This window comes from Notamacropus eugenii, chromosome 5 (genome assembly GCF_028372415.1).
Source record: "Notamacropus eugenii isolate mMacEug1 chromosome 5, mMacEug1.pri_v2, whole genome shotgun sequence".
Lineage (NCBI taxonomy): Eukaryota > Metazoa > Chordata > Mammalia > Diprotodontia > Macropodidae > Notamacropus > Notamacropus eugenii.
The window spans coordinates 423,773,824-423,794,961 of NC_092876.1; the positions used below are offsets into that span (position 1 = coordinate 423,773,824).

Sequence of the window (21,138 nt, forward strand, 5' to 3'; positions counted from 1 at the left end):
ATGAGATGATGACCCCCCCCCAATTCTCTCTCAGTCCATCTTCCCTAAACTCATCACACTTCTCCCTTCTTGACTCCTTGTGAATCAGTTGAACTCTCCACTGTCCTCTCCTCTCTTCAATCCTTCACCTCCTTATCATATCCCTGATAGAGCTCAACCAAACATCAGCCTTGGATCACTCCCACCATTACATTCCAGCATTACATCCTGGTATAAACACATGTTGCTGAGTGATGGTAGAAAAAATCACTCAATTGTTCTGGCTGGATCCACCAAAATTTATGTTAACATAACTTTAACTAGGTTCTCACTGCCACTAAACAATCCAAATATATCTCTTTCACCAAAACACTATCCCACTCTGCACAATGGCTCTTCCAAAACTTTTCTATTCCTCCTCAACTCCCTACTCTCCCAGCTGAGATATGTGTATATATATATATATATATATATATATATATATCCTTCACCAACTCACTATCCCGCTCTGCACAATGACTCTTCCAGACCTTTTCTATTCCTCCTCAACTCTCTGCTCTCCCACTTGAGAACTTTTTGAGACTATTCAGAAAGAACTTTTCCCCTCTTCCTCATCTCTTATTTTTCAGGTATCTGCTGCCACTTTCTCCCCTTTCACCTCAGTCTTACATGATAACGTGGCTTTACTTCTTATTGAGGCTAAGCACTCAACTTGTCCAAGTGATTGCATTCCATCCGGTCTCCTCCAACAGGATTTCTCCCTCTGTAATATACACTATTTAGCTTATTTTCAATCTCTCCCTTTCTACGGACTCATCTCCTATTGCCTAAAACATGGTCCTATCTCCCTTATCCTGAAAAAAAACTTTTCTTGATCCTTTCATTGTGGGTATCACCCTATTTCTCTTCTCCCTTTTGTAGCTAAACTCCTCAAAAAAGCCATCTACATATAGGTACCCCCATTTTCTCTCCTCTCACTCTCTTAATAACCCATTGCCATCTGACTTTGGACCTTATCGTTCCACCAAAAGTGCTCTCTCCAAAGTTACTATTGATCTCTTAGTGGTCAATCACTTTTTCTCAGTTCTCATTCTTTGCTTGACCCCTCTGCAGGAGTCATTGTTTGATATTATTAGTTACATCCCCCTTCTTGATACTCTTTCTAGATTTTTGGGACACCACTCTCTCCTGCTTTTTCTCCTACCCATTTGACCATTCTTTCTCTGTCTTCCTTGCTAGATTCTTCTCCAAATCATGCCCTCTCACTATAGATGTCCCTCAGGTTTCTGTCCTGAGTCCTCCTCTCTTTCTATTCTACTTCACTTGATGATCTCATCAACTCACATTAATTATCATAATTTATGCTGATGATTCTCAAATCTACCTTTAGTGCCTCAATCTCTCTTCTGACTTTCAGTCTAACATCTACAAATGCCTTTCAGACATCTCAAATTGGATGACAGTAGATATCTTAAACTCAACATGTCCAAAGCAGAACTCACTCTCTTTCTCCCTAAACTCTACCCCATCCTACTTTCTCTATTGCTATAGGGTGCTACATAATCCTCCCAGTCTTTGGGTCTTGCATCCTAACGTGAGTCATCCTGAATTTCTCATTATCTTTCACCCTTTCTCCATATTCAAACTGTTGCCAAAGTCTGTTGATTTCAATTTTGCAACATCTCCTAAATATGTCCCTTATTTCCTCTGACACTCTCACCACTCTAGTGCAAGTCCTCATTACTTCGTACTTTGATCATTATAATAGCCTGCTAGCATATCTGCCTACCTTAAATCTCTCCCACTCCAAATGCAAATCTGATGATGTCATCTCCTTATTCAATAAACTCCAATGACTTCTTATTACATCTAGGAACCAATACAAAATGCTCCATTGGCCTCTCAAAGCTTTTTATAATCTAGCCCCCTTCTACCTTTCCAGTCTGCTTATACCTTGGTCTCCAAAATGTGTTTTTCTATTCAGTGATGCTGACCTTCTACCTGTTCCACAAACAAAATACACCATCTCTTGGCTCCAAGCAATCTCTCTGCCTGTCCCCTGTGTTTGTCCCTCTTCACTCTGACTACTGACCTCCTGAGTTTACTTTATGTTCCAATCAAATTCTCATCTCCTTTGGGAAGACTTCCCCAAATTCTATTAATTAAAATGCCTTTTCTCTGTTAATTAGTTCCTTTTTTTAATCTTGTATATAGCTTACTTTGTATATATTTGTTTGCATTTTGTCCTCCCCATTAGATTGTAAGCTCATTCAGGTCAGGGGCTGTCTTTTGCCTTTTTTGTATCTTAGAGTGTACAGTGCCTGTCACATAGTAGATACTTAAAAATGCTTATTGAATTAAATTAAATATGAGTTGATCTCATAGAGAAAGGAGAATTGCTTGATTTTTACTCTGTTTCTCTTCTCTCTGAAAATGAAAATAACCTTTATAGTAGAAATGACCAAACAAAAAAGACTAATGAAAATCGATATCTCCAATAAGTAAGGAGATTGCAAGAAAATCTCTAGCTGTCCTCCATGAATCCAAGTTACCTAACTCAAGTAAATGATATCCTTCTGTCCTGAAAGAACTTGCAGATGGAATGGTTCTTCTACCATCAAAGATATTTGAAAGATCATGGAAAATAGGGAAAATACAACAAGATTGGAAAAGAACAAATGCTCTCCTAATTTTCATCAAAGAAAAGAGAATGGAGTCTATCAACTCTAGGCCAGTGAGCTTGACTTAGATTCATGAGAAAATTCTAGAGAGAATCATTAAAGAGGTGAGTAATGACCAATGTAAAGGGAGAAGGAGTTGAAAAAAGCCAGCATAGCTTTATTAAGAACAGGTTATGCTCAACACAACTCATTTCCTGTTCAGAAAAGTTAACCAGTAAGTGAGGGGAATAGCGTGGCTCTCATTTACCTAGATCTTGTCAAATATTTAAAGAAAGTATCTTGTAGAAAAATTGGAGAGATATGGATTAGACAATAATAAAATTAGATATATTCATTAAAGGTTGGAAGGACAGACTTTGAGTAGTTGCTTTGGTAATTTGATATTAACATGTCTGGAGATCTCCAGCAGAGTACCCCAATAATCTAAACTTCAAAGATACAAATCTTTTTACAAATCTGTGTTTTGTAACATTTTTATCCATAAAGGATATGCAAGTATAATTGCTATGACTTTTATGCTAGAAAATTTGCAGATGACTTGAAGGCTGGAGGAAATAAGACCAGACTAGAACAAAACAAGCTAGAACAAAACAGGCTTGAATAGCAGACTGAATCTAATGAGAATAAATTCAATGAGGATAAATGTAAAATCTTATACTTGGGTGCAAAACATGAACTCCACAAATATAAGATGGAGGGGGCATGATTACATAGCAGAGCCAAGATGGCAGAGTAAAAGCAGGCATTTCTGTGAACTTGCCCCCAAAGCCCACTAAATACCTGTAGAAGTTGACTCTAAATAAATTCTAGAGTTGTAAAACCCACAAAAGGACAGAGTGAAACAAATTCTAAATCCAAGACAAACTGGAAAGTCAATAGGAAGGGTCTGTTGCACCAGGAAGAGTTCAGAGCTCAGTCTGGTGTGGGCTGCACCAGAATAGATCAGTCAGAGCAGGCCTCCAGGGACTGAATCATTAGCAGCTGTGGCAGTTTCCAGACTTTTCAACTCACAAATGTTAAGGGGGGTCAGCGGGAAAATTCTGTGGGATCTGGGTGAAAGAGGAGAGCAGTCTGGCTGGTTGACCCTAGCCCCAGAGCAGTGGGGATGGTGGCAGGAGCAGCAGCAACAGCAGCAGAGACCACTTACAGAGCTCTAGAACCACTGATTGTTTGAGTGGCTGATGAAAAATCCCTGAAGCCTGGGACAGTACATCCACACCCATCCTCATTGGAAGCAGAGTTCTACTTTGACAAAGACTTAGAAAGTCAAGCATTTGTCTGGGAAGATGAGCAAACATCATAAAAAAGCTCAGATTATAGAATCTTACTTTGGTGACAAAGAAGATCAAAACAGTCAACGTGAAGAAAACAAAGTCAAAGCTCCTACATCAAAAACCTCCAAGCAAAATATGAATTTGTTACAGGTCATGGAAGAGCTCAAAAAGGATTTTGAAAATCAAGTAAGAGAAGTAAAGGAAAAATTGGGAAGAGAAATGAGAGTGATACAAGAAAATCATGAAAAACAAGTAAAGGAGACCCAAAGTAATACTGAAGAAAATAAAACCTTAAAAAATAGATTAACTCAAATGGCAAAAGAAGTCCAAAAAGCCTCTGGGGAGAAGAATACTTTAAAAAGTAGTTGGCCAAATGGAAAAGGAGGTCCAAACACTCATTGAAGAAAATAACTACTTCAAAATTAGAATGGAGCAAATAGAAGCTAATAACTTAATGAGAAATCAAGAAATTATAAAACAGAACCAAAAGAATGAAAAAAACAGAAGACAATGTGAAATATCTCATTGGAAAAACCACTGATGTGGAAAATAGATCCAGGAGAGATAATTTTTTAAAAATTATTGGACAACCTGAAAAACATGATCAAAAAAGGAGCTTAGACATCATCTTTCAAGAAATTATCAAGGGAAACTGTCCTGATACTCTAGAACCAGAGGATAAAATTAAAATTGAAAGAATCCACTGATCACCTCTGGAAAGAGATCATAAAAGAAAAACTCCTAGGAATATTATAGTCAAATTCCAGAGTTTTCAGATCGAGGAGAAAATATTGCAAGCAGCCAGAAAGAAACAATTTGTGTATTGTGGAAATACAATCAGGAGAGCACAAGATCTAACAACTTCTACATTAATAGATCAAAGGACTTGGAATATGATGTTCTGGAGGTCACAGGAGCTAGGATTAAAAACAAGAGTCAAATACTCGGAGAAGATGGCGCTGTGAGCGGCCAGGAGCGTCGGGTCGAGGCCTCGTCCCTGTGGGCAGTGGTCGGGGCTGAGACCTCCGGATCCCCGGCCTCCCTCGCAGCCGGCCCCACGCGCCTGCGGGTCCGCCCTGGCCCAGGTTCCCCTCCCTTCCTCGCGGCCACCTCCTCCCGGGGCCTCTGCACCAGCGCCCTGCGACTCGCGGTTCAAAAATTCACAGACAAGCATGAATGGATAACAATTGAAAACGGTATTGGAACTGTGGGAATCAGCAATTTTGCACAGGAAGCATTGGGAGATATAGTTTATTGTAGTCTTCCAGAAGTTGGAATAAAATTGAACAAACAAGATGAGTTCGGAGCTTTGGAAAGTGTGAAAGCTGCCAGTGAACTCTATTCTCCTCTATCAGGAGAAGTAACTGAAATTAATGTAGCTCTTGCAGAAGACCCAGGACTTGTCAACAAATCTTGTTATGAAGATGGTTGGCTGATTAAGATGACTCTGAGCAACCCTTCAGAACTTTATGAATTGATGAGTGAGGATGCATATGAGAGATACATAAAATCTATTGAGGATTGAACATTGGACCCCCAAATAAATTAGCACAAGAATACAGCCCAGTATAGTTTTGTCCTAAATTAGGGGTATATGGAAGATTAGCAACTTTAACACTTCTGAAACAACACCATGGCATGGAAAAGAATCTTAACTACTCAGAAATGACTGGATAAAAATGCTTTTTACTATTTGCACCTTTTGCACAACTTCTTCCTTGTAATTTCAAATTAGTGTGTCTGGTTCTGAATTCATGCATCATGTTTGGCAAATATGAATTCTAAGACCGTGTACTTCAGAGCTAGAATTTTACTTGTAAAAAGCCTTAAATCAGTAATGGTATAATGCCCAACTCCATCCATCACCAGTTGTGTTCAGAATACATTTGGTTTTCTGTCCATGGGAATAATTTACTGAGATTGGTTAGCTGGCTGGTGTCAGATTCTGTACGATACCAACTTAATTTTAATAAACTGCTTGGCTGAAGCTATTTTTACAGATGAGGCTTCAACCTTGCAGCAGAATAGGTAATGAAATTTAATAAACTTTTTAAAAACCTTGAAAAAAAGAGTCAAATACTCAGCAAAACTAAGCATAATTCTTCAGGGGAAAAAATGGACATTCAATGAAACAGAGGTCTTTCAAGCATTCTTGATGAAAAGATCAGAGCTGAATAGAAAATTGGGCTTTCAAATACAAGAATCAAGAGAAACATGAAAAAGTAAACAGGAAAGAGAAATCATAAGAAACTTATTAAAGTTGAACTGCTTATATTCCTACATGGAAATATATTTGTAACTCATGAGATCTTTCTCAGTATTAAGGTAGTTGGAGGAGAGAGAGAGAGAGAGAGAGAGAGAGAGAGAGAGAGAGAGAGAGAGAGAGAGAGAGAGATGGATGGATGGATGGATGGATGGATGGATGGATGGCACAAGGTGACTTGAATATGAAGGGATGATATCTAAAAAGTAAAATTAAGGGATGAGAGAGGAATATATTGGGAGGAGAAAGGGAGAGATAGAATGGGGCAAACTCTCTCCCATAAAAGAGATAAGAAAAAGGTTTCACAATGGAGAGGAAGAGGAGGGAGGTGAGAAGGAATGAGTGAATCTTACTCTCATAGGATATGGCTTAAGGAGAGAATAAAGTACACACTCAATTGGGTATTTTTCCTTACAGAAAAGTAGAAGGGAAAGAGATAAGAGGGGAGGATCATAGAAGACAGGGCAGATTGGGGAAGGGGGTAGTCAGAAGCAAATAGTTTTGACAAGGGACAGGGTCAAAGGAGAAAATAGAATAAGTAGGGGGGGAATAGGATAGAGGGAAATGTAGTCTTTCACAACATGACTATTATGGAAGTATTTTGCATAACTACACATGTATAACCCATATTGAATTGCTTGCCTTCTCATTAAGGGTGGGGAAGAAGGGAGAGAATTTGGAACTCAAAGTTTTAAAAGCAAATGTTAAAAAAATTGTTTTCACATGCAAAGAGGAAATAAGATATAAGACAAAGGGGTATAAAAATCTATCTTGGTCTTCAAGAAAGTAAAGGGGAAGGGGATAAGAGGGGGGATGGTAAAAGGAAGGGCAAACTAGAGAAAGTGGTAATCAGAATGCATGCCATCTCAGGATGGAGGGAGGGGAGAGATGGGGAGAAAATTTGAAACTCAAAATCTTGTGGAAATGAATGTTAAAAACTAAAAATTAAAAAATAATTTTTTAAAAATGTAAAATGGAGCATTAGTGTCTGTGGACTCTAAAGTCACTTCTAATTGTGAGTCTCATCTTAGAGTATACTAGCTATCTTCAGGTATTTGAAAGGCTCCAATGGGAAGCAGGAATTTGATTTGCTTTGTATGGCTCATGAGTGCTTAATGAGGAGCAAGGGAGGTGGTTTCAAAGAGACAAATTTAAATTCTATTTAAGAAAAAACACACTTTCCCAACAATTGGAACTGTCAAAAAGTGAAATCAGGTAGGAGATGGTGGGTACCTTCTCCTCAGAGAAATTCGATCGCTTATTGGGGATGTTATAACATTTGGCAAAAATCATCTCTTACATATGTCGCATAAAACAAATCAGTCTATCACTTCCTGTTTGATGACATGTTTCAGTGTATCAATGAATCAGACATGTATAAATGGGGAAATTCTTTACTGGTGTAGACTGTAACCCATAAATGTCTTCTTATCTTGGATAATTCTTGTCCAATTTTTCTTCAAATGTCCTACATAAAGGATCAACCTGATATGATGGAACTTTTCCTCTAGGTCTTTTTACAAGTGTTGGGAATCAGGAAAATATTTAGGCTATCCATGTTAGTCCTCACTATTCAAAGCATAACTGATCCAATGATATCCTTCCTACCATTTCATAAAGATAAGTGATCACTGGAAATATGTCACAACTTGTGCATGAGGCAGCTAGTTGGTACACCAGATAGAGCACTGAGCTTAGAATCATGAAGCTTCACCTGAGTTCAAATCTGGTCTCAAATATTTTCTAGTTGTGTGATCCTGGGCAAGTCACTTACCCTGTTTGCCTCACTTCCTCATCTGTAAGATGAGTTGGCAATGGTAATGGCAAACCAAACCACTCTAGTACTGTTGCCAAGAAAACCCCAAATGGGGTCATGAAGAGATGGAAAAGACTGAAACAATTCAACAAACTTGTGTGTACCATTGATTTCTCCATTGTCCTCTGTGTTACTCATAACTTGGATTTTTAGTGCATGCGTTCCAAAATTTGCAGTCACGTAGCATCATTAGAAGATATTTATGGGAAAGGATGTCACATGAGATACTTGAAGGAACTGAAAATATTCTCAAGGAGGTAGAGCCAAGGTAGTGGAGAAAAGGCAGATAATTGACTAAACTCTCCCAAATTTCCTTCCAAATAACTAAATAATAACTCAAAACACACTATGAAGTGGCAGAATCTATAGAAGGTTGAGGGTGAAATAATTTTCTAGCGCAAGACAGCTTAGAAGGTTGACAAGAAAGGTCTGTTTCACTAGGGTGAAAGTGGAGCACAGTATAGCACTGGCAATGCCCAGGCAAGTTAGCAGGCCACACTTCAGCAAGCCACAACAAGACTCCACACCCCTGCACAAGGCAGACAGCAGTAAACCTTTGGGAAAACTGAATCTGTGTCAGCAGTTTCTGGAGCTCTTAGCCCATAGATGGGAAAGGAGTAAGACAACTGGTCAGAAGGATATTTTAGGGGTCCCTTTCCTGTCAATGAGTTCAGGACTCTCCTGCATTACCCATATGTGGATCCAGGTTTCAGTCTTGGCTTGCAGTCCCAGGGTGAAGAGGAACACTGGCACACCAGAGTTTGTGACAGCAGGGGTTTGGGGACTTTAATCACAATCCCATGGTGGAAATAAAGTCTTTATGGTAACATATAGACAACAGCATACCCCAGGAGAGTAGTAAATACAGTTCCCTTTAGTTCTTACCAAATAGAAAGAACTGAAAACTTACAGATACCCCAGAACTAGCTCTGAAAAGAGCTGCACAAAACCCTGAAGCTTGGAACAGTGGCCCTTCCACCCTCTGAAGAAGAGCTTCATTTTAACATAGAATTAAAAGTCAAGAGTTTGAAAAACTGAACAATCAACAAAAAAAAATTTTCTGACCATAGAAAATTACTGTGGTGACAGGGAAGATCAAAATAGAAAGAATCAGAAGATAACAAAGTCAAACTGCAACACCCAAAGTCGTAAAGAAAAACGTGGATCAGATGCAGTTACCACAAGAATACCTGGAAAAGCAGGAGGAAGAAAAGGGAGTTCAAAAATCCAATAAGAGAGGTAGAAGAAAAATTTAGAAAAAAGAATTAACGAGATGCAAGGATATTATGAAAATGAAATAAACAGTTTGGTAAAAGAGGCACAAAAATTATCAAAGAAAATTATATTTTTAAAAAATAAGCCAAATTGTAAAAGAGGAACAAAAATCCACTGAAGAGAATACCTTTTTTAAAAAGATAGAATTGGTTAAATGGAAAAAGATGTACACAAATTCACTAAAGATAAGAACTCCTTAAAAAGCAGAACTGATCTAATGGGAGGGGGGAAGAGGTACAAAAATTGAATGAAGAAACTCTTTTTAAAAATATCACATTTTATTAAAGACACTTAACATTCATTTTTTTTTTAATTTGAGTTGAAAATTTTCTCTCGCCCTCTCACAACTCCTCCATGAGAGAGTAAAGAATATGATATAGGTTATATATGTTCAATCAGGCAAAACATATTACCATATTAGTGATGAAAGAAGACAAACCCAAAGGGCAAAAATTAAAATAAGGTGAAAAATATAGAAAGTGAAAAATAGTGTTCTTCTATGTGCATTCAGACTCCCATCAGTTCTTTCTCTAGAGGTAAATGGTATTTTTCATCATGAGTCCTTTGGAATTGCCTTGGATCATTGTACTACTGAGAATAGCTAAATAATTCATGGTTGATCATTGTACAGTATCGCTGTTACTGTGTACAATGTTTTTCTGGTTGTGCTCATTTTACTTTACATAATTCATATAAGTCTTTCCAGATTTTTCTGAGAGAATCCTGACCATAATTTTTCATAATAGCACAACAGTATTACTCCATCACTATTATGTACCATAACTTGCTTAGCCATTTCCCAGTTGAGGGGATCCCCTCAATTTCCAATTCTTTGCTGCCCATAAAGGACCTGTTAAAAATATTTTTGTATGTATAGGTCCTTTTCCTTTTAGTTTTTTATCTCTTTAGGATATAGACCTACTAATACTTATGGTATCATCCTTTATGTCTAAACCATGTACCTATTTTGACGTTATCTTGGTATACACTGTGAGATGTTGGTCTAAATTTTCATTTTTCCCAGGAGCTTTTGTCAAATAGTGAGTTCTTGAGCCCAAAGCTGAGAATTTTGTGCTTATCAAACACTATGTTATTTACTGTGCATTGTGTTCCTAATTCATTCCACTGATCTACCACTCCATTTCTCAGCCAGTATCACTTTTGATGATTACTGCTTCATAACACAATTTGAGATCTAGTACAGCAAGGTCACTGTCCTTCATAATTGTTCTCATTAATCCCCTTGATACTCTTGACCTTTTGTTCTTCCAGATGAATTTTGTAATCATTTTTTTTAACTATCTAAAATAATCTTTTTGGCAGTTTTATTGGTATGATACTGAACAAGTAAATTAACTTAGGTAGATTGTCATTGTTATTCTACTGGTTCAGCCTACTTATGAACAATTAATATTTTTCCAATTATTCAGATTTGACTTTATTTGTGTGAAAAGTTTTTGTAATGGTGTTCATATATTTTCAGGGTTTGTCTTAGCTGGTAGTCTACAAAGTATTTTAGATTGTCTTCAATTGTTGTAAAAGACATCGCAATCACTTGCTGTTGGACCTTGGGGGTAATATATAGAAACACTGATGATATGTGTGAGTTTATTTTATAGTCTTGCTAAAGTTAATTATTTTAACTAGTTTTTCAGTTAATTCTTTAGCATTCTATAAGTATGCTATCATTTCATCTACCAAGAGTGATAGTTTTATTTCTTCATTGTCTATTCTAATTACTTCAATTTCTTTTTATCTTATGACTGTAGTTAGCATTTCTAGTACAAAATTGAATAATAGTGGTGGCAATGGAGGTCCTTGCTTCAGCCCTGAACTTTCTGAGAAAGCTTTCAGTTTATCCCTGTTACAGAAAAGGCTTGCTGATGGTTTTAGATAAATATTATTTATCATTTTAAGGGAAGCACCATTTAATTCTATGCTCTCTAGTGCTTTTAATACGAATAGGTGCTTTGTCAAAAACTTTTTTCTGTATTTTTTGAGATAACCATTTGATTTCTGTTGGTTTTGTTATTGATATGGTTAATTATGCTAATAGTTTTCTAATATTAAACTGATCCTGGTACAAATTTCCCCTGGTCATAATGTTTGATACTTGTGATATATTGCTATAATGTCCTTGCTGGAATTTTTTTTTTTAATTTTTTTGTCAATATTCATTAGGAAAATTGATTTTTAGTTTCTTGTTTTATTTTAGCTCTTCCTGGTTTAGGCATCAGAACCATATTTGCATCACAAAAGGAATTTGATAGGAGTCCTTTGTCTGTTTTTACAAATAGTTTATATATAGTGTATATATATACGTATATATATGTATGTATGTATATGTATACATATATGTATGTATGTATATACGTATATACATACGTATATACGTATATATATACATATATATACGTATATACATACGTATATACGTATATATATGTATGTATGTATGTATATATATATACATATATATGTGTATATATATATATATATATATATATATATGGAATTAATGCTTCCTTAAATGTTTGGTAGAATTCACTTGTGAATACATCTGACTCTGAGAATTTTTTCATAGGGATCTCATTGATGGCTTATTCAATCTTTTACTAAAAAGGATTTATTTAAGTATTCTATTTCTTCTCCTGTTGATCTGAGCAATTCATACTTTATTTATCCATTTCTCTTTGATATGAGATTTTTTGGCATACAATTAGGCAAAATAACTCATAGCTGTTGCTTTAATTTCCTTTTCATGGGTGGTGAATTCACCCTTTTCATTTTTGATACCAATAGTTTGGTTTTCTTCTTCCTTTTTTAAATTAAAATAACCAATGATTTAACTTTTTAATTGGAATATTTAAATAAAACCAGCTCCCAGCTCTACTTATTAGTTCAAATGCTTTCTTACTTCATTTTTATTAATCTCCCCTTTGATTTTCAGGATTCAATTTTGATATTTAATTAGGATTTTGAATTTGTTCTTTAAGAAAACTCAAAAAAAGAAAGCAGAATTAACCAAATGAAAAAGGAGGTACAAAAGTTCACTGAAGAAAATAGTTCTGTAAAAAGCATAATGGGGTGAGAGAGTGGGGAGGCCAAGATGGTGGAGTAAAAGGTCTAGCTCTCCTCTCATAGACCATAAAATACCTGTAAAAAATTACTCTGAACAAATTCTAAAGCAGCAGAAGCCACACATTGACAGAGTGAAAGAGATTTCCAGCCCAAGACAGCCTGAAATGCTGGCAGAAAAGGTCTAGCACACTGGGCTCAGAGCAGAGCACTGCCCAGCTTGGGCCACGCAGCAAGGATAGTACTGGAGCAGGCTTCAGTGTGCAGAATCATTGGTAGCAACTGCAGTTCTCAGATTTCTCATCCCATAAATACCAAAAACAGCTTCAAAAAGTCTGTAAGAAAGCTCTTTAACCCAGGAGTATGGTCCTGCCTAGCCCCAGATAGTGGAACCATCCACTTTCGGAGCCCTCTGCCTAAAGACCCAGGAGGAATAGAGTGGCTGATCTGGATCTCAGCCCTAAGTGCTGGCCCTGGGGTGAGGAGAAGCTCTGGTTGACATAGTGGAGCTGGTGGTGGCTGTGGAGAGGGAACCCTACTCACAGTTGCAGGGCAGAAAAGAGTGCTTGTGTTTGCTCACAGACCAGAGCAAAGGCCAAGAAAGTAGTAAACTCCTCTCTCTTGATTGTACCATCTTGGAGGACTTGAGAACTTATAGGTCCCTAAAGTGTTCCTTCCACTTGACAAAGGACTCAAAAGTCAAGTAACTGGCTGAGAAAATGCAAAAAAAAAAAAAAAAAAGAGGGGGAGAAAAATAAGACTATAAAAGGTTATTTTCTTGGTGAAAAGGTATTTTCTTCCATCCTTTCAGATGAGGAAGAACAAAGAATACCATCAAAGTCAAGGCTCCTGCATACAAAAACTCCAAAAACAGCCCATGGAAGAGCTCAAAAAGGATTTTGAAAATCAAGTAAGAGAGGTGCATGAAAATTTAGGAAGAGAAATGAGAGCAATGCAAGAAAATCATGAAAAGCAAGTCAACCCAAGACACCAAAAAAATGCTGAAGAAAATAACACCTTGAAAAATAGACTAACCCAAATGCCAAAGGGGCTCCAAAAAGCCAATGAGGAGAAGAATGCTTTAAAAAGCAGAATTAGCCAAATGGAAAAGGAGGTTCAAAATCTCACTGAAGAAAATAGTTCTTTAGAAATTAGAATGTAGCAGATGGAAGCTAATGACTTTATGAGAAACCAAGAAATTATAAAACAAAACCAAGAATGAAAAAATAAAAGATAATGTGAAATATGTCACTGGAAAAACAACTGACCTGGGAAAATAGATCAAGGAGAGATAATTTAAAAATTATTGGTATACCTGAAAACAATGATCAAAAAGAAAAGTGTAGACATCATCTTCCATGAAATTATCAAGGAAAACTGCCCTGATATTCTAGACCCAGAGGGTAAAAGAGAAATGGAAAGAATTCACTAATTACCTCTTGAAAGAGCTCCCAAAAGGAAAATTCCTAGGAATATTGTAGTCAAATTCCAGAATTCCAAGGTCAGGGAGAAAATATTACAGGCAGGCAGAAAGAAACAATTCAAGTAGTGTGGAAATATAATCAGGATAACACAGAATGTAGCAGGTCCTACACTAAGGGATTGGAGGGCTTGGAATATGGTATTTCAGAAATCAAAGGAGATAAGATTAAAACCGAGAATCACCTACCCAACAAAACTGAGTATAAAACTTCAGAAGAAAAAATGGAATTTCAATGAAATAGAGAACTTCCAAGCATTCTTGTTGAAAAGACCAGAGCTGAATAGAAAATTTGACTTTCAAATATAAGAATCAAGAGAAACATGAAAAGGTAAACAGGAAAGAGAAGCTTTAAGGAACTCATTAAAGTTGAACTGCTTACATTCCTACATTGAAAGATGTTATTTGTAACTCATAAAATCTTTTTCAGCATTAGTGTAGTTAGAGGGGGAAAATATATATGTGTGTGTGTGTGTGTGTGTGTGTGTGTGTGTGTGTAGGTGGCATGGGTATGTATGTATGTGTGTATTATATATGTGTAGTTATGTATATGTAGATGAGTGTATGTGGGTATGTATATATGTGTCTATATATATGTATACGCGTATACATATATATACATATACATAGACATAGACAAAGGGTACAGGGTGAGCTGAATATGAAGGGAGAATACCTAAAAAAAAATAAAATTTACTGTTGAATGGAATGTATTAGGAGTAAGAGAAAGGGAGGGGGAGAATGTAGTAAATCATCTCACATAAAAGAAGGAAGAAAGAGCTCTTTCAAAGGAGGGGAAGAGGGGGGAGATGAAAGGAAATAATTGAACCTTACTCTCATGGAATTTGGCTTAAAGAGGGAATAATACACACTCCATTGGATATGGAAATCTATCTTACCCTATAGCAAGGCGAAGGGGAAGGGAATAGGGGAGGGAAGATGATATAAGGGACAGTAAATTGGAGAAAGGGATAATCAGAAGCAAACAATGTTGTGGAAGGACAGGTCAAGGGAGAGAATGGAATAAATGAAGGGCAGAATAGGACAGAGGGAAAAATGGTTAGTTTTTTACAACATAACTATTATGGAAGTGGTCTGCACTGTTACACATGTATGACCTATATTGAATTGCTTGTTTTCTCAATGAGGATAAGTGGGGAAGGACGGAGAGAATATGAAACTCAAAGCTTTAAGAATGAATGTTAAAAATTGTTTTATCATGCAACTGGAAATTAAGCTATACAGACAATGGAGTATACCAATCTATTTTACCCTACAGGAAAGTAGAAGGGAAGGGGGATGGAAGAAGGGTATGTAATAGAAGGGAGGACAGACTGGAGGAGGGGGTGAACGGGATGCATGCTGTCCTGGGGTGGGGGATGGGGAGAGATGGGGAGAAAATTTTGAATTCAAATTTTGTGGAAGTGAATGCTGAGAACTGAAAAATAAACAAATGATATATTTAAAAAATTTTTAAAAAGTAGAATTGGGCAAGTGGGAGCTAATGACATCATGATGCATCAAGAAACAATAAAAAACAAAATCAAAGGAAGAAAAAAGAGAAAGAAAATGTGGACTATCTCACTGGGAAAACAACTTATTTGCAAAATAGACTGAAGAGAGATAATTTAAGAATTATTCGACTACCTGATAGCCATGATTTTTTTAAAAAGAGCCTATACATCATCTTTCAAGAAATTATCAAGACAAAGTGCCTTGGCATTTTAGATCCAGAAGGTAAAGTAGATATTGAAAGAATCCCCTGATTCCCTCCTGAAAGAGATAAAAAATGAAAACTCTCAGGAATATTATAGCCCAATTCCAGAGCTCCCATGTGAAGGAAAAAAATTACTGCCAGAAGCTAGGAAGAAATAATTTGATATCATGGAGCCATAATCAGGATAATACATGATTTAGTAGCTTCTACATTGAGGATTGGAGAACTTGGCGTATGATATTCCAGAGGGCAAAGGAGCTAGGATTACAAGCAAGGATTATTTACTCAGAAAACCTCAGTTTAATATCTCAGGGGAAAAATGGATATTTGGCAAGTAGAAGACTTTCACACATTCCTGATGAAAAGACCACAACTAAATAGAGAATTTGACTTTCACATATAAGACTCAAGAGAAGCATAAAAAGATAAACAGAAAATAAAAATCATAAGGGATGCAATAAAATTAAACTGTTTCCATTCCTGCATGGGAAGATGATACATGTCACTCTAAAGAAATTTATCATCATTAGGGCAGTCAGAAGGAGCATCCATAGACAGAGGCCATGGGTATGAGTTGAATATGATTATATCTAAAAAAAGTAAAACTAATGGGTGAGAAAGAAGAATGCACTGACACAAGGGAAAAGGGAAACATAGAATGGGGCAAATTATCTCATATAAAAGAGGCATGAAAAACCTTTGACAGTTGAGGGGAAGATGAGAGAAGTGGGGGGAGCATTTGATCCTTACTCTCATAACAATTGCCTCAAGGAGGAAATAACATACACATTCAGTAGGGCATAGAAATCTGTCTTACACTATAGGAAAGTAGGAGAGGATGGGAATAAAAGAAGGGGTAACTGAGAGAAGCAGGGGAGATTTGGGGAGGCAGTGGTCAGAAACAAAACACAAGGATGGATAGGGTGAAAGTAGAGAGAGAGGGAGCAAGCGAGAGAGATACAGAGAAAGAGAATAGGATAAATGAGGGGATAGGATGGAAAGAAATACACAGTAATCATAACTGGGAGGAGGGTGGGAGAACTTTACACCAAGTTTGAACTCAGTCATATCTATGGAAAGAAGAGACATTCTCCAACTGATAAATGGACAAAGGATAAGAACCAAAAGTTTTCAGATGAAGTAATCAAAACTATCTATAGTCACATGAAAAATGCTCTGAATCACTATTGATTTGAAAAATGCAAATAAAAACAAATCTCAAGTACCACCTCACATCTCCCAGATTGGCTAATATGACAGAAATGTTGGAGAGGATGTGGGAAAAGTGAACCGATAAAATTATGAAGAACAATTTGGAACTATGGCCAAAGGACTATAAAACTGTCCATACCCTTTGACCCAGCAATACCACTAATAACTCTGTATCCCATGGAGATTAAAAAACAAAAACATAAAAAGAAAATAACTGATATGTACAAAAATATTTATAGCAGCTCTTTTGTGTGGTGTCAAAGAATTGGAAATTGACAAGATGTCCATCAATTGGGGAACAGCTGAAGTTATGGTATATGATCATGATGGAATACTATCGTATTATAAAAAATTATGAGCAGGAAAATCTTAGAAAATCATGAAAAGACTCATGTGAACTGCTGCAAAGTGAAATAAGCAGAACCAGGACAACACTGGACACTGTAAGAACAATATTGTATGATATTCAACTGTGAACGGCTTAGCTATTCTCAGCAACACATTGATCCAAGACAATTCTGAAGAACGTATGATAAAAATTGCTATCCACCTCCAGAGAAAGAACTGGTAGAGTTTGAATGCAAATTTAAGTATATTTTTATTATTTTTATTTTTTTGTCTTGTTCTTTTTTTGGTCTGTGTTTTATTTTATAATTTGATGAATACAGAATTATATTTTGCATAACTGCACATGTTGCAAAATTTCTTCCATTCTCAATGATGGGTGAGGGGAGGGAGGCAGGGAAAGAATTTGGAACTCAAAATTTTAAAAAATGTTAAAAATTGTTATAATGTATAATTGGGAAAAATAAAATGTTATTTTTTAATTAAGGAAATAGTAGGGAAAGCAATAAAAAATTTCTCAAGGGCATCTCAGCCCATTTTTCCCTTCTAAACAATTAATCATGTGCAATTCCCTTACTACAGAGTTGTTACTGTGGCTATGGCTGATTTTGTTGTTCAGTCATTCAGTCAAGTCTAACCCTTCCTGACCTCATGTGCTATGTTGTCTGGGGTTGGGGTTTTTGGTTTTTTGGCAAAAATAATGGAGAGGTTTGCGTATCCTTCTCCAGTGGATTAAGGCAATCAGAGATGAAATGACTTGCCCAGGGTCAAACAGTTAGCCGGTGTCTGAGGGTCGATTTGAATTCAGGCTTTCCTAACTTCAGGTCTAGCACTTTATTCACTAAGCAATCTAACTATTCCCTAATACTTGTACTAATATAGTAATTCAATTGAATTACTATTCAAAAATGACAAATGGGCAAAGGATACGAACCAACAGTTTAGACTGGAAAAGAGCATTTTTTCATTCAATTTCTCTATTAGAATTGTCAATCGATTTTTCTAAACATTTTTATTTAAGGTTCTGAGTTCCAAATTCTTTCCCTCCCTCCCTCTGTTACCTCGCCTTTCCCTGTGATGGTAAATAATCAGATATAGGTTATATATGTGCAATTGTGTAAACCATTTCCATATTAGTAATTTTCTACAAGAAAACTTGAATAAAAGAAAGAAAATGAAAATGAAATATAGCATGCTTCAGTATTCAGACAATATCAGTTCTTTCTCTGGAGGCAGATAGTTTCATTACTAGTGCCTTGGGATTGTATGGGATCATTGTATTGTTATTTTATAACCCTTTGGGCATAGTTCCAAATTACTCTCCAGAATAGTTGAATCAGTTCACAACTCTATCAACAATACATTGGTGTCCCAGTTTTCCCACATCCCCTGCAACTTCCCACATTTTCCTTTTTTGTCATATCGACCAATCTGACAGGTGTCAGGTGGTACCTCAGAGTCGTTTTAATTTGCATTTCTCTAAGCAATAGTGATTTAGAGTATTTTTTCATATGACTATAGATAGCTTTGATTTCTCTGTCTGAAAAATGCCTGTTCATGTCTTTTGACCATTTGGCAATTGGGAAATGATTTCTATTTCTTATAAATTTTATCTAGTTCTCTATATATTAAAAAAAAAATGGATTCTCTCTCCTCTTGTTTCTCATCCTCCTCAGCTTCTTCTGGCTCTTTTCCTCATCCTTTGCTTTTTCCTCCTTTCTCCTCCTCTCTCCTTTATCCTACTCTTCCCTCTCCATCTTAGCCGTTTTTCTTCTCTTTCCTTTCTTGATCCCATCTTTTCTTTTCTCTCTTCACCTTCCCTTCCTTCCTTGCCCTCATTCACTCTATCCTTTCCCTTTTTCATACTTCTCTTTCTCCTTTCTTTCCTCCCATTTTTATTCCTTGAACCCTCCTTTCTTCCTCCTTTTGTTTCTCCTCCAGAGTTCCTTCTTCCTCTCTTCTAGTTGACTCACTCCTCCAAGAATAGGAATCTTGTGTTTTCCTGGCAATTCGATTCTGGAAAAACTCCTTCCTCTCTTGCTTCCGTCCTCCTGCCTTCCCCCAACTCTCAAAGTGAGAGCCATGTGTGTGGCAAGTTGTGTGCTATACTGTGGGGATCCTGTCTCCCCATCATTATGCCATTAGGAGAAGGGCTCTACTGTCCTCCAGCCAACTTTTCCCAAGTCTGAGTCTCCTTTCACGTTATTGGAGAGCTGGAGCAGAGTTGCTGCATCTCAGAGCGCCCCTCAGAACTCACTTAGCACACCATTCCTCTCTCATCCCCCGTCCTGGGACAGGTCCAACGGGTCCTTCTCCAAGCGGAGCCTTGGAGGGCCTAATCGGCACCATTACCTCCAAGGAGTGAAGCTCTCCCACCTCCCCTGACGGGAGCAACGTCTCCGAGGGCAGCGAGGCTTTGGACAAACCCATCGACAATGATACAGCGGGCGTGTGGAGCCCTGACGTTGAGCAGAGTTTCCAAGAGGCCCTTGCCATCTACCCACCCTGTGGCAGGCGCAAGATCATCTTATCAGATGAGGGCAAGATGAATGGCCATAATGAACTGATTGCTCGCTATATTAAGCTCCGGACGGGGAAAACTCGAATCAGGAAGCAGGTATCTAGCCACATCCAGATGCCGGCCCGTCGTAAAGCCCGGGAGATCCAAGCCAAGTTAAAGGATCAGGCAGCTAAGGACAAAGCCCTGCAGAATGTGGCTACCATGTCATCCGCTCAGATCATTTCTGCTACAGCCTTCCACAATAAAATGACCCTTACTCGGAGACCAGCCTACCCAGCCATCACAGGGTTTTGGCAAGGAACTTTGCCAGGCCAAGCTGGAACTTCCCATGATATGAAACCTCTCAACAAACCTATGCTGTTCAGCCTCCGCTCCTTTTGCCAGGGTTTGAATCTCCTGCTGGATCTACCCTGTCACCATCAACCTCTCCATGGCAAGGCAGAAGCGTGGCCAGCTCCAAGTTCTGAATGTTGGAGTTCTCTGCCTTTTTGGAGCAGCAGCAAGACCCAGACACGTATAACAAGCACCTATTTGTACACATTGGCCAGTCCAGTCCCAGCTACAGTGACCCCTACCTCGAAGCGGTGGATATCCACCAGATCTATAACAAATTCCCTGATAAAAAGGGAGGACTCAGGGAACTCTTTGAACGAGGACCCTCAAATGCCTTCTTCCTTGTCAAATTCTGGGCTGACCTCAACACCAACATCGAGGATGAAGGCAGCTCTTTTTATGGTGTCTCCAGACAGTATGAGAGTCCTGACAACATGATCATCACCTGCTCCACCAGAGTCTGCTCCTTTGGTAAACAGGTTGTGGATTAAGTAGAGACAGAGTACACCCACTCTGAGAATGGCCACTACTCGTACCGAATTCACCCATCTCCTCTCTGCGAATATATGATCAACTTCATCCGTAAGCTAAAGCATCTACCAGAGAAATACATGATGAATACAAAGCATATTGGAGAACTTCACTATTTTGCAGGTGGTGACCAACAGAGATACCCAGGAAACTTTACTGTGTATTGCATATGTGTTTGAAGTATCTGCAAGTGAGCATGGAGCTCAACATCATATCTACCTGCTGGTGAAAGAATAAAAGACTTAGGGATGGAGGACAAGAAGAGCCAGGCTTTGTGCGTACATGGAAAGTAGGGAGATGTGGCCTATGCTTGATGTTCAGAATCAAGAAGAGAACATTTCCCTCCCTTCCCAAAAGCAAACATAATCCCCTAATCTCAGATAAACTCAAGATATTACATTAAAAAAAAATGAGGACTTTATATTTGTTGTAAAATTTTCCTCAGTTTTCTGCTTTCCTTATAATTTTGGTTGCATTGGTTTTGTTTGTATAAAAACTTTTTAATTATATATAATCAAAATTATCTATTTTACATTTTGCAATGCTTACTATATCTTCTTGGGACCTAAATTCTTCCCTTACCCATACGTCTGACAGATAAACTGTTCCATGCTCTCTTAATTTCCTTATGGT

General features: G+C 37.5%; 2 pseudogenes; both read left to right on the forward strand.

Moving 5' to 3' along the window:
* Positions 1-4,887: 4,887 nt before the first annotated feature.
* On the forward strand, positions 4,888-5,681 carry LOC140503095 (glycine cleavage system H protein, mitochondrial-like; annotated as a pseudogene).
* Positions 5,682-19,171: 13,490 nt separating this feature from the next.
* Positions 19,172-20,881, forward strand: LOC140503096 (transcriptional enhancer factor TEF-3 pseudogene; annotated as a pseudogene).
* The last annotated feature ends 257 nt before the right edge of the window (positions 20,882-21,138 follow it).